The following is an 11,650-nucleotide window of genomic DNA, read 5'->3' as shown; positions in this document are numbered from 1 at the left end:
AGGGTTTTATTGGTTTGTGAAGTGACGGGAATGTCAGGTATTGATGTGCATAGCCTCTGAGCAATAAGGGAGGCGATATAAGAGCCTCAGTAAAAGGGGGAATCTATGGTGAGTGAGTGAGTGGGATTTATCCTGTGTTGGTCTAGGCTAGAAATTTGTTCCCTAATATCCTTTAATGTGTACTACCTCAATTTGTTTGTGAGTTAACATTATTATTAATATATCCTGTTATTATACAGAATAAGTGTGTTTTCCTTCCCAACATTGATGAGGCAGTGAGGTGATTTCTGGCGTGCTGTGCCGAGGTGAGGGTTTGTGAGAGGGTTTGATAGCTGGCGATTTCTGATAGGTCGGCTAGGTGCTCGAGGCCTTTAAAAATCCACACCTTTAGAACTTTCTGGGATCAGTGTGCCGTCCACTTTCTTGGAAAGATGACCGGGATCGTGACACGTATTGGGGCTTTGTGAATGAGCGTGGGCGACGGGTGCAGAACACAGGTCTGTGTGTGTTGGTGGCGACCACCCTTCTGCCGTTAGGAGTGTGGCGAACACCACAACACCTGACCACCACAAGGGTTTCATTATGGCACTAACCATACGTCACTAGCTTTTAGTGTAAACACCCTCACGACTCACTCTCCCACCTGCTCCTCCTCTTCCCTCTCATCTTCACTCCTTCACTTCTTCCTTCTCATCTTCACTCCTTCACTTCCTCCCCTTCCTTCCCCGCCTCCTCTATCCTCTCATCTTCACTCCTTCATCTTCTCATCTTCACTCTTTCACTTCCTCCCCCGCAAGCGGTAACAGCAGTGCTACTAAGGGACTACAAGTCAGGAGCCGTGATGGTCTGAACTCTGCATTTCCTGACAAACGTATGAATTGCTCTTTGTGACTGAAGTGAGAAAGCATCTGCAGGAGGTAACTCAGTCCTTCAAAGGATACTTTCACCATGGAGAGGTTACTGTGGCACTGAAACGGACACGGAATCAGTTTCTCTTCAACAGTGATTCCGCTGATGGCAGTGATGTCTTGAAAGATTATTTTGCTGAGCTGCAGGCGAGTGACACAATGTGAATGGAATTTGAGTCATTGCAGCCAGGAACCGTTTGTAGCAGTACATATTGTCATGATCACTCACTATTGTTGCTGTGTTTGTAATTATGTTGTTATTTTATTAGATAATATTATGTGTGTGTGTGTGTGTGTGTGTGTGTGTGTGTTTGTGTTTGTGTTGTGTTGTGTTGTGTGTGATGAAAGGATCCTCTCTCCCCAAAGAGGTCCTCTTCCATGTGTTGTGTTGTGTTGTGTTGTGTGTTGTGTTGTGTTGTGTTGTGTGTGATGAAAGAAGCTCCTTTCTCCCCAAAAAGGTTCTCTTCCGTGTGTTGTGTTGTTTTGTGTTGTGTCAGTGTAAGTAAAGCGATGATACAACGATGATTACATGATGCAATGCGTCCCACGATGATAATACACGATGATAATACACGATGCGTTCCACGATGATAATACACGATGATAATACACGATGATAATACACGATGGGTTCCACGATGATAATACACGATGATAATACACGATGATAATACACGATGGGTTCCACGATGATAATACACGATGATAATACACGATGCGTTCCACGATGATAATACACGATGATAATACACGATGATAATACACGATGCGTTCCACGATGATAATACACGATGATAATACACGATGATAATACACGATGATAATACACGATGCGTTCCACGATGATAATACACGATGATAATACACGATGCGTTCCACGATGATAATACACGATGAAAATACACGATGCGTTCCACGATGATAATACACGATGATAATACACAATTATGATACACGATGCGTTCCACGATGATAATACATGATGATAATACACGATGGGTTCCACGATGATAATACACGATGATAATACACGATGCGTTCCACAATGATAATACACGATGATAATACACAATGATGATACACGATGCGTTCCACGATGATAATACACGATGATAATACACAATGATGATACACGATGCGTTCCACGATGATAATACACGATGCGTTCCACAATGATGATACACGATGCGTTCCACAATGATGATACATGATACATAGAGGCGAACCCTTCTCTCCTTCAGGGTCCATTTAAATCCAGTGGGCAATGGCGTCGACGCTTGCAGCCCCTCACAGTGAACGCGAGGTCATGGTGACCAAGAGCCACCCACCATTCGCCGGACACTGCCATGGAGGAAGCACAGTCCTCCCCTAAAGGGCTCCTGGGCTGGCAGTATTTGCCGTAGGGTGTGTGGTGGCGTCTCCTTGGGCTGTCAGGGGCTGCGAGTGACACTAACAATTTCGTAGGTGGAGCAGAAGAGGAGGCTGGCGTGGACCTTGGGCCCAGATCCAGCCAGCTCCAGTCGGCCGCCTGCTCCTCCACCGCGTCCACCAAGTCTTTCCCCGGCCTGAATAAATTTGGTCCCAAGTTTCCGAAAGTGATTTAATTTTGCAGCGAAAAGAAAATTGCCGACTTGCGATGAAAAATGAGTTGGGTTGACGCGAGTCGAGGAATCAGTTTGCCAGCGAGGCGAGGTGGGAACCTTTTGCTGTGAGCGCCTCGGGTGTTGCCTCTGTGTTTGTTGCCCTCAAATGTGCGTGTGTCTGTGAGGCAATCATTCATTAAGGCAGTGAGCTCTGCCTGCCTGTTCTGCCCTCTTCAAGCGAGTTAGCATTAGATAAAACATGAACGATGTTGTGTGTGACTGTCAAATGTGATCCAGCAGGTCTCACACTTTGAGATCAATCTCTTGGTCTTCAAAGGAGGAACCGCCTGGAAACACCGCCTGTATCTTTCTCTGCACCAGTCTTCCTAGCATTTAACTTTTCATTAGTGTTCATTGTTTTGATGTAGCAATTCGAATTCCTTTTATTTTCAAATTCCACTACGTAACGTGTAGTGCTTCAGCTTAACAAACACAGGGATAGATATACTATAGTTTATCTTACACAAGGGATCGTTTTCTGTCTCATCACAAAAAAAAAACTGAGCAATTTCTGGATATACTGACATATTATGAACTCAGTGTAACAATCATTACGCCAAGTGGCTGATGATAAGTACTTACTACTACTACTACTACTACTACTACTACTACTACCACTGCTACAAGTAGTGCTAGCAGTGTTATGGACACTGAAGACTTAGACGTATTGTAAAGTCTCGAATGCCATTAAATGACAATAAAAAAAAAGAGGTTACATAAATTTGCGACTTGGTACAAGTTCGATAATTTTCATTACGAGGTATATTGTTGTTATTAATATTATTAGTAGTAGCAGCAGTATTAACAATCCCTTTGGCTAAAAGCAGTCACAGTGGAATAAAGTGAGTATTTCCCTTTGCTTATACAATCAGCGGTTCACACATCGCCCACATACTCGTAATATATACGCCTTCCTGCAGCCTCCCTCGTGTTCCCACGTGTCCATGTCTGTCCGTCTCTGTGCTGCTTCACATTCCTTCCTTCACTGTCATCTATGGTGGTCTTATCACTATGCAACTCTTTATAGAGAGGTTAATTATTGATGGAAGGCGACTGACGAGAGAAGGTGTCAGCAATGCAACAAATGGAAGCACCACGCACATCGAGAAATTGCTTAACATTCAAATCTCTGAAGCTCAAAACTCTGCGAGAGCCCAATGGTTGTGCTCTACACCGCTGGATGAGAAATTGTTTTCATTCTTTTGTGTACATCATTGCCCTAATGACTGATATCACAACATGTAAAAGTCATTGTAAAATTAGCTAAACATCGGTAAACATTTAACTGGACAAATAAAAGTCTATAGTAAGAGAGCATAGAGTAACACAAAGGTAAAGCACGAAATTAAAGTGCAAATACAGATAAATAAAATTTTAGTAAAATTTAATAAAACGTTGTCATAAGCCATAGTAAAACCAAGATTATAGTGAAAAAAAAATAAATAAATAAATTACATAAAAAGTACTATCATATTTAATGACAGTGTCTTGAGGCACCTATGACAGCAAGTGTCTGCCACCGAGAAATATGCACTGTGTTATATTAGTGTTGGTCATTAATCCATTCTTGAGAAAATATTCTTTTGCCTTAACAAGAATGGTTTGGTCTTCTTTAATGATATTCTCTAGGTGTGCTGTAGCACACCTAGAGAAGAAACTGAGTGTCATTCGCGTACTGAACTAAAATACAGTCACTGGTGCACTTAGCCATGTCATTAACATGTATAGTGGACAGTACAAGATAACGCCCCTAAAGGCGCCACGTACGGACCGGTACAGACTCAGTGCGATTCCCACCATGGTGCGAGCCATCAATCAATAGTCTCTTCTAGATTTGACTTACCTTTAGGATTAATGTCAAGTATTTCCCCACCACCAATGTACATTTTCAGTTTGTTGACTGCCTAAAGAATAAACCGTTTATTATTATATATTATTATTATTATTTTTTTTTTTTGTACTGGTCCAAGGGTGGAGCCTTGAGGGACACCGAAATGGACATTTACTTTAGCAGGTGTTGCCCTTTGCAGTTTGACTGACAGAGTCATATTGTATAAATAGTTGTTGAAGGAGTCTATGTTGAGGTGAGAACACTTTGCCAGGAGGTTATCATGGCTGACACTGTCCAATGCCTTAGACAAATCACACAGCGTCAACAATGACACTCTCTTGTGGTCAATATTATTGTAAATATTATCTGTTATAATAGTTAGCGCAGACTCAGTTGAGAGATGAGGTCTAAAACCATGCTGGCTGTTAGAAATGTATTTGTTATCCTCTAAAAATTCTAAAAGTTGTTGACATACAATTTTTTTCAAATATTTTGGAGAGCACTAGTAACAAAAAAAAAAAAAAAAAAGAACATAAGAAATAAGGGAAGCTGCAAGAAGCGACCAGGCTTACACGTGACAGTCCCTGTATGAAATATACCTATCTATTTCCATCTGTTATCCCCATCCATAAACCTGTCTAATCTTCTCTTAAAGCTCTCTAGTGTCCTAGCACTAACTACATGATTACTGAGTCCGTTCCATTCATCTACCACTCTATTTGAGAACCAATTTCCTCCTATCTTTTTTCTAAACCTAAATTTTTCAAGCTTGAACCCGTTATTTCTTGTTCTGTCCTGGTTGCTGATCCTAATAATTTTGCTTACATCTCCCTTGTTATAACACTTATACCACTTAAAGACTTCTATCAGGTCTCCTCTTAACCTGCGTCTCTCTAAAGAATGTAAATTTAACAACTTCAACCTCGCCTCGTAAGGAATACTCCTCATCCCCTGTATCCTTTTAGTCATTCTCCTCTGTACTGATTCTAATAGACCTATATCTTTCCTGTAATGTGGGGACCAGAACTGCACAGCGTAGTCTAGATGAGGTCTGATCAGCGCCAAGTATAACTTTAATATTACTTCCGGCCTTCTACTTTTAAGACTCCTAAAAATTAATCTTAGTACCCTATTTGCCTTGTTTCTGGCTTCTATGCATTGTTTTCTTAGACGGAGTTCAGAGCTAACTATAACTCCTAAATCTTTCTCGTACCCTGTACCTACCAGAGTTTGGTTGTTTAATGTGTACCTATTGTGTGGGTTTCCTCTACCTACGCTAAGTACTTTGCATTTATTGATATTAAATTGCATTTGCCATTTGTCCGTCCATTCATTCATTTTATCTAAATCTGCCTGCAAGGCGATGGCATCCGATTCTGAACTAATTAATCTACCTATCTTTGTGTCATCCGCAAAAAGGAACAGGACGATAATTGTTTGAATCATTAAAATCACCTTTCTTTAGCAGAGGAACGACACATGCGTTTTTCCAAGCCTGAGGAAATACTCCGGTAACATTTGAGCCATTTATGACGCATGGCAGGTAAGATGCAATAGAATATAAGGCATCCTTGATAAATTTGAGCAAAATTCCATCTGAGCCCACAGAACGTGTTTGGTTAAGACTTTTTACTGTTAATATGAGTGTGTTGGTGTCTACTGGCTTGGGTCTGAATTTTTCAGTCACACTACTGCACTTTACAAAGAGAAGGGTCCAGGGGGGAGCACTGATTGCTCTGTACTGTCTGCTGCGTTGTCATATGCTGTCTTTCCTACATTGGCAAAGAAATTATTAAATTATTCTGCTTTTTGAAAGACATTATGAAGTTCATGTTTTTCTCGAGCTGCTTTTCTTGCCGGGAACTAATTATTTTATCACATTCCATATGGCCGATGAATTTTGTTTGCTCTTATTAGACTTTTTAAGATAATATATATATTTTTTTTTAGCAGCACCAGTAAGAGACTTTATTTCTTTCTTTTCATTCGTGTATTGTTTTTGCAGACAAATATTGTGTCTGGCTCTCCTCGGCTTGGTGCGGGTGTCGTCACGCTGCCTCACTGCTACACGCAAACCCTCAGTGAGCCAAGGCGCTGCAGGTCTGCTTGCTGCCTTAGTTACTAAAGGAGCACACGCATCCAGACAACTCATGTAATTAGTATTAAAATATCAAGTTGTAGATGAACGTGGCCTGTGGTCAGTATTTGATCAAAGTGATGGGGTTCTGGCACGAGTAGCTCACAAAGCGTCCTTGTTATATTTACCAAGGTGACCAAAAGATTTTAGTTCATGCTCTCTCCGTCTTCTTGATATTTATTGTAATGCCAATTAGGTCATGATCAGGTGCTGGCCCGGGAACAACAGAGGTGGACAAAACACTTTCTGGTTTATTAGTGATGATCACATCCAGCACTGTGGCTGTGGTTGACGTCATCCTAGTGGGCTCATTTATCATTGGTGTGAGTCTGCTATTTCTGATAATACCATCAATTTTGTTTTTCTTAGAAAATAAACCATCATTAAAATCACATCAACATATAAAGCCATTTCTTACGTACAGACATTTGTTTCAACACATCTTGGATATATTCAGAAGAGGAAGGTGTGGCCTTGGGGTGTCTTGAAACACAACCTATAATAAAAGCTGGCAACTTACTGCACTGTTCACTCGTCCATAAGTCCTGGACACGGGGTTGCTTAGGAGTAGGTAGTTTTATCACACTTACCTTCAGTTGCTTGCTTACATATACGCAGACTCCTCCTCCACGTCCACCATCTCACCTGTGTGTTGTAAAGTTAAATGTTCATCAGAAATTTCATTACGAAGCCACGCCTCGGTAACACAACAAATCGATATTTCTTTCGTGTACAAGATGCTTAATGTCATCAAGGTTTGATTGCAAAGACTGGCTGTTTGTATGTTAAATAGTTATGAAATCGTTTTTAATATCAAACACATCGGCAGCATCTTCCCCGCCACATCCCTAACCGCTGTAGTAACTACATTGGCGAGATTTGTGTCCAAGTGTATGGCATCCTTCACACCTCAGCCTGTGCTCGTGTCTACACGTCAACTGTTTGTGGTTGAATTCACCGATATTGTGGCATCCTGGTTTCTTCTGATTATGCTGCTGCATATTTGTGGATGTAAAGATTCTTCGGCAGTGTGTGCTGTGCGTATTGTGTAGTGAAAATGTTGCTTCGGAGTGTGTTTCCCTGAGTGTATTTGGTGTGTGTGCTCCTGTCACGAGCCGTGTGACAGTAAATCTAGAGGATGGCAGGCTCGGACACACAAAATGCTTCAACTTAAAACACTAGGAACCCCAACAACGATATATAATATATATATATATATATATATATATATATATATATATATATATATATATATATATATATATATATATATATATATATATATATATATATATTGAATAGGAACAATAAAAATAAAAAAAAAGAACAAGAATGAAGCAGGACAATAAATTAACAATATATAGTATGAAATACTTGTAGTGATGGCACGGGCTCAGCAGTTGTCTATGCGTATGTGTGTGTGTGTGCGAGTGTGGCGTGAGTGTAGCACTTGTATAACGAGGGTGTGCGCAGGTGTAACGTGTGGCGTGGCGACGTGAGGGTAGCACAGGTGTAATGAGTGGAGACGTGAATGTGTGTGCACGAGTGTTGTGAGTGTTCTGCTATGCTTGTGTGAAAGATGACCCAGAATCCAAGCTCCCGGGAGAGGGAAGTAGATCCTCTGCTGTGTACTAGTAGACTCCTGAGGTGTCGACCATAAGGCAGGAGGTGGCTTGGGTTTGGTGCCCGAGGCTTGAGTCTGAAGCCCCGATGTAAGTGGAGCGGTAGATCGAGATTCCCAACCTGCGGGCGTCTCGAGGAGTGGCGGATGAGGGAGCCAAGTCCCATGAGCTCGAGGGCTGTTATAATATATATATATATATATATATATATATATATATATATATATATATATATATATATATATATATATATATATATATATATATATATATATATATATATATACAGTTGTAATTTACGTAAATCCTTATGAACGTGTTGTTTCTCGTTACTCAGAAGACATGGACGCACACCCACCCACCCACTCACACCAACGCGAACTCACCCACCCATTTTGGCATACACACACACACACACACACACACACACACACACACACACACACCGTCCAGCCCTCAATCCTTCGTCAGGAAAGCTTATCTTCACAACCTAGATATAAAGGTGTGTTGGTTCTCGAGGATGAGTGGATTAAGCGTGACTCAAGCCATCGGGCGCCTCACGAAGAGACAAGCAGCGATTCGTCTGGCTGAGGAGACTAGACGGCAGCTCTCTGGCTTGAAATGCTGCGTCACAACGTCCAAGGAGGCTGCAATCAACATGTCAACGTTCATCATGTCACTTTTTTTTTTTTTTAGGTTAGAAGTTTGAAATTTTAAATGCCTAAAATGAAAATTACTAGATATGTTTTATATACATTATGATCTTTATAACTATAACTATAACTATAACTATAACTATATATATATATATATATATATATATATATATATATATATATATATATATATATATATATATATATATATATATATATATATATATATATATATATATATATATATATATATATATTTATTCAATATTATAGTGACAAGAAAATATCTTGAAATGAAATGTACAATGTGTTCCTTTCGTAACGTATTCAACATGCATATAGAAAAATCTAAAGATGAAATGATTTTGCAATATCTGAGGATTTCACTAATGTTTTGTTGGTAGCCTTGTAGTTGTTCAATGATAGAACAAAGCGAGAAACTCACAAATAAGTTAATCAGTAACTGGCAGGAGGAGAGTGTTGAGAATGAGGGTCTTGCATGTCAGGCTGCGATCATTGCTGGCCGTAACAGTCCAGACGTTAGTAATGCCATATTCATTAAGGCGGCAGGTGGGGAGGTGCGGCTATGAATGTGCTTCCCTGCACGGCTGTTGGCTGGAGGCTTACGGTGCAGTGCCGCAAACCTAAGGGGGTTCTCCATTGCAGCATCAACCCGACCTGAGCCGACTGTGGGAGTGACAAATGGTTCCCTGGACGCCGTGTGTCACCGGATTGCAGGCGAGCGTCAGGCGGACCATGAGTCGGGACGCTGCCAAGTCCGTTGACCAGAACCTGACCAGGAAAATTTAAGAAGCGTGGCCTTGACCTTGCTCAGCAGTTGTGCCTTCACCTGACCTACGTTATGTTGCTCTGCGTTCATTGTTTCTGGCAAAGTGAGTTAGTGCAGTCGTGCCTTCAGTGTGTCACCCATACTTTGCAAGCAGTCGATTTCCTGCTCTGCTTTACCAGGTGGTATTTGTTTTGAAAGAGAGTTGAGAAGTGGATTATGTCATGCTCTTAACTTAAATTTTATGCTTCTTTATTCATAACTGCATCAACAGACCACCTGGGAAAAGTAATGCTTTGTGCCTCTGTTTGTTTTCATTTCACGACACGGTAGGGAGCGAGAGCACGTCCACAGAGCAAAGAATTCAAGACATACCTCTTTGAATTCTGGGAAAATAGGATGCGTATTTCTGGTCGTCCTTCAGAGAAGCTAATGTTATACATGCGTATGCCATTTAAATTCAGCGAAGAAATTTGAGAAATACTTCTGGAAAATGTTTTAACGAGCTCCTATCGTTAAATCTTCATAAGAAACGTTTGCATCATAAAATAACGAAATTTTAAGCCTCACATCCAGCATCAGAGACCATAAGAGCCACAGCAAGGTGTATTCGAGGAGCAGTGTTAAGATGTGCATAAACAAAGTAAAATATACGTAGTGCTGACAGGCATCACAGAAAAGAAAACTTGTAATAACATTTCAAAGGAAAAACTTTTAACCAGTACAGTGTTGCGCTTTGTCAGAGATAGTGGTCTTGTCAGGCTGCATTTCTTTTTCCTAAGCTTCTTATTTACCCCGTAAAATGACAGAAAAAGGAAAATAACAAGTCGATTCATATATATATATATATATATATATATATATATATATATATATATATATATATATATATATATATATATATATATATATATATATATATATATATATATATATTATTCCCATGGTATGAATGCAAGTGTGGCTACCAAGCGATTTTGATTCCAGGATTATTTCCCTCCTCAGAGCCCACGATATCAGACTTGGGAAGCGGAATTTTACTTTTATATTTTTTTAAAGCTTTTAATCTCACCTCTACATATACTTTCACAACCTTACAGTATGTGCAATAAATCAGTACGTCTTTACATTATAAATACCTATAAATAAACGAGAACTGTACGTTTAGGTAAAAGGTTGGATGTACATCTGGCAACACCTTACGTCTCAAGGCCATGGCTGCTGCGTACACCCGCAATTATCAAAGAATATAACATCTATGAATTTTGTGACTTACAGTTTTCCTTTCTGGTTACTCTGAAGTCTCATTTCCTATTTACTATGCCTTACTGATTATAGATTTGAGGAATAATTTCTACTTACAACCTCGCAACATAGGTGGAATACAGAAGCAGGCAGGGAGTTCCAGAGTTTACCAGAGAAAGGGATGAATGATTGAGAATACTTGTTAACTCTTGCATTTGAGAGGTGGACAGAATAGGAGTGAGAGAATGAAGAAAGTCTTGTGCAGCGAGGCCGAGGGAGGAGGGGAGACATGCAGTTAGCAAGATCAGAAGAGCAGTTAGCATGAAAATAGCGGTAGAAGATAACAAGAGATGCAACATTGCGGCGATGAAAAAGAGGCTGAAGACAGTCAGTTAGAGAAGAGGAGTTGATGAGACGAAAGGCTTTTGATTCCACTCTGTCTAAAAGAGCGGTGTGAATGGAACCCCCCAATAAATGTGAAGCATAGCCTTTACATGGACGGATAAGGCCCCTGTACACAGCAGCTTGTGGGTAGGGGGTGAGAAAAAAAAAAAAAAAAAACTGGCGGAGAAGACCCAGAACACCTAATTTCATAGAAGCTGTTTTACCTAGAGATGAGATGTGAAGGACAAACCAAGAATGTTCAGTGTAGAAGAGGGGGACGGTTGAGTGTCGCTGCAGAAGAGGGGATAGTTGTCTGAAAGCTTGTGTCGAGTTGATAGATGGAGGTATTGAGTTTTTGATGCACTGAACAATACTAAGTGTGCTCTGCCCTAATTAGAAATTTTAGAGAGATCAGAAGTCAGGCGTTCTGTGGTTTC

At 40.4% G+C, this 11,650-nt stretch overlaps 1 long non-coding RNA gene across 2 annotated transcripts in view; it reads left to right on the top strand.

Annotated features, from left to right (window-relative positions):
• LOC135098412 (uncharacterized) overlaps positions 1-10,407 on the top strand; it is a 47,330-nt gene extending 36,923 nt beyond the window's left edge. Inside the window, exons 3-4 of one of the 2 annotated variants that reach the window (XR_010266958.1) lie at positions 6,388-6,534; positions 9,464-10,407. This is a non-coding gene — a long non-coding RNA (uncharacterized LOC135098412). The remainder of the gene's footprint in view (positions 1-6,387; positions 6,535-9,463) is intronic. The other variant, XR_010266959.1, reaches the window with a different exon arrangement.
• The last annotated feature ends 1,243 nt before the right edge of the window (positions 10,408-11,650 follow it).

Source organism: Scylla paramamosain, unplaced genomic scaffold (assembly GCF_035594125.1).
Source record: "Scylla paramamosain isolate STU-SP2022 unplaced genomic scaffold, ASM3559412v1 Contig60, whole genome shotgun sequence".
Classification (NCBI taxonomy): Eukaryota; Metazoa; Arthropoda; class Malacostraca; order Decapoda; family Portunidae; genus Scylla; species Scylla paramamosain.
This window is presented reverse-complemented; position numbering and strand designations above follow the sequence as displayed.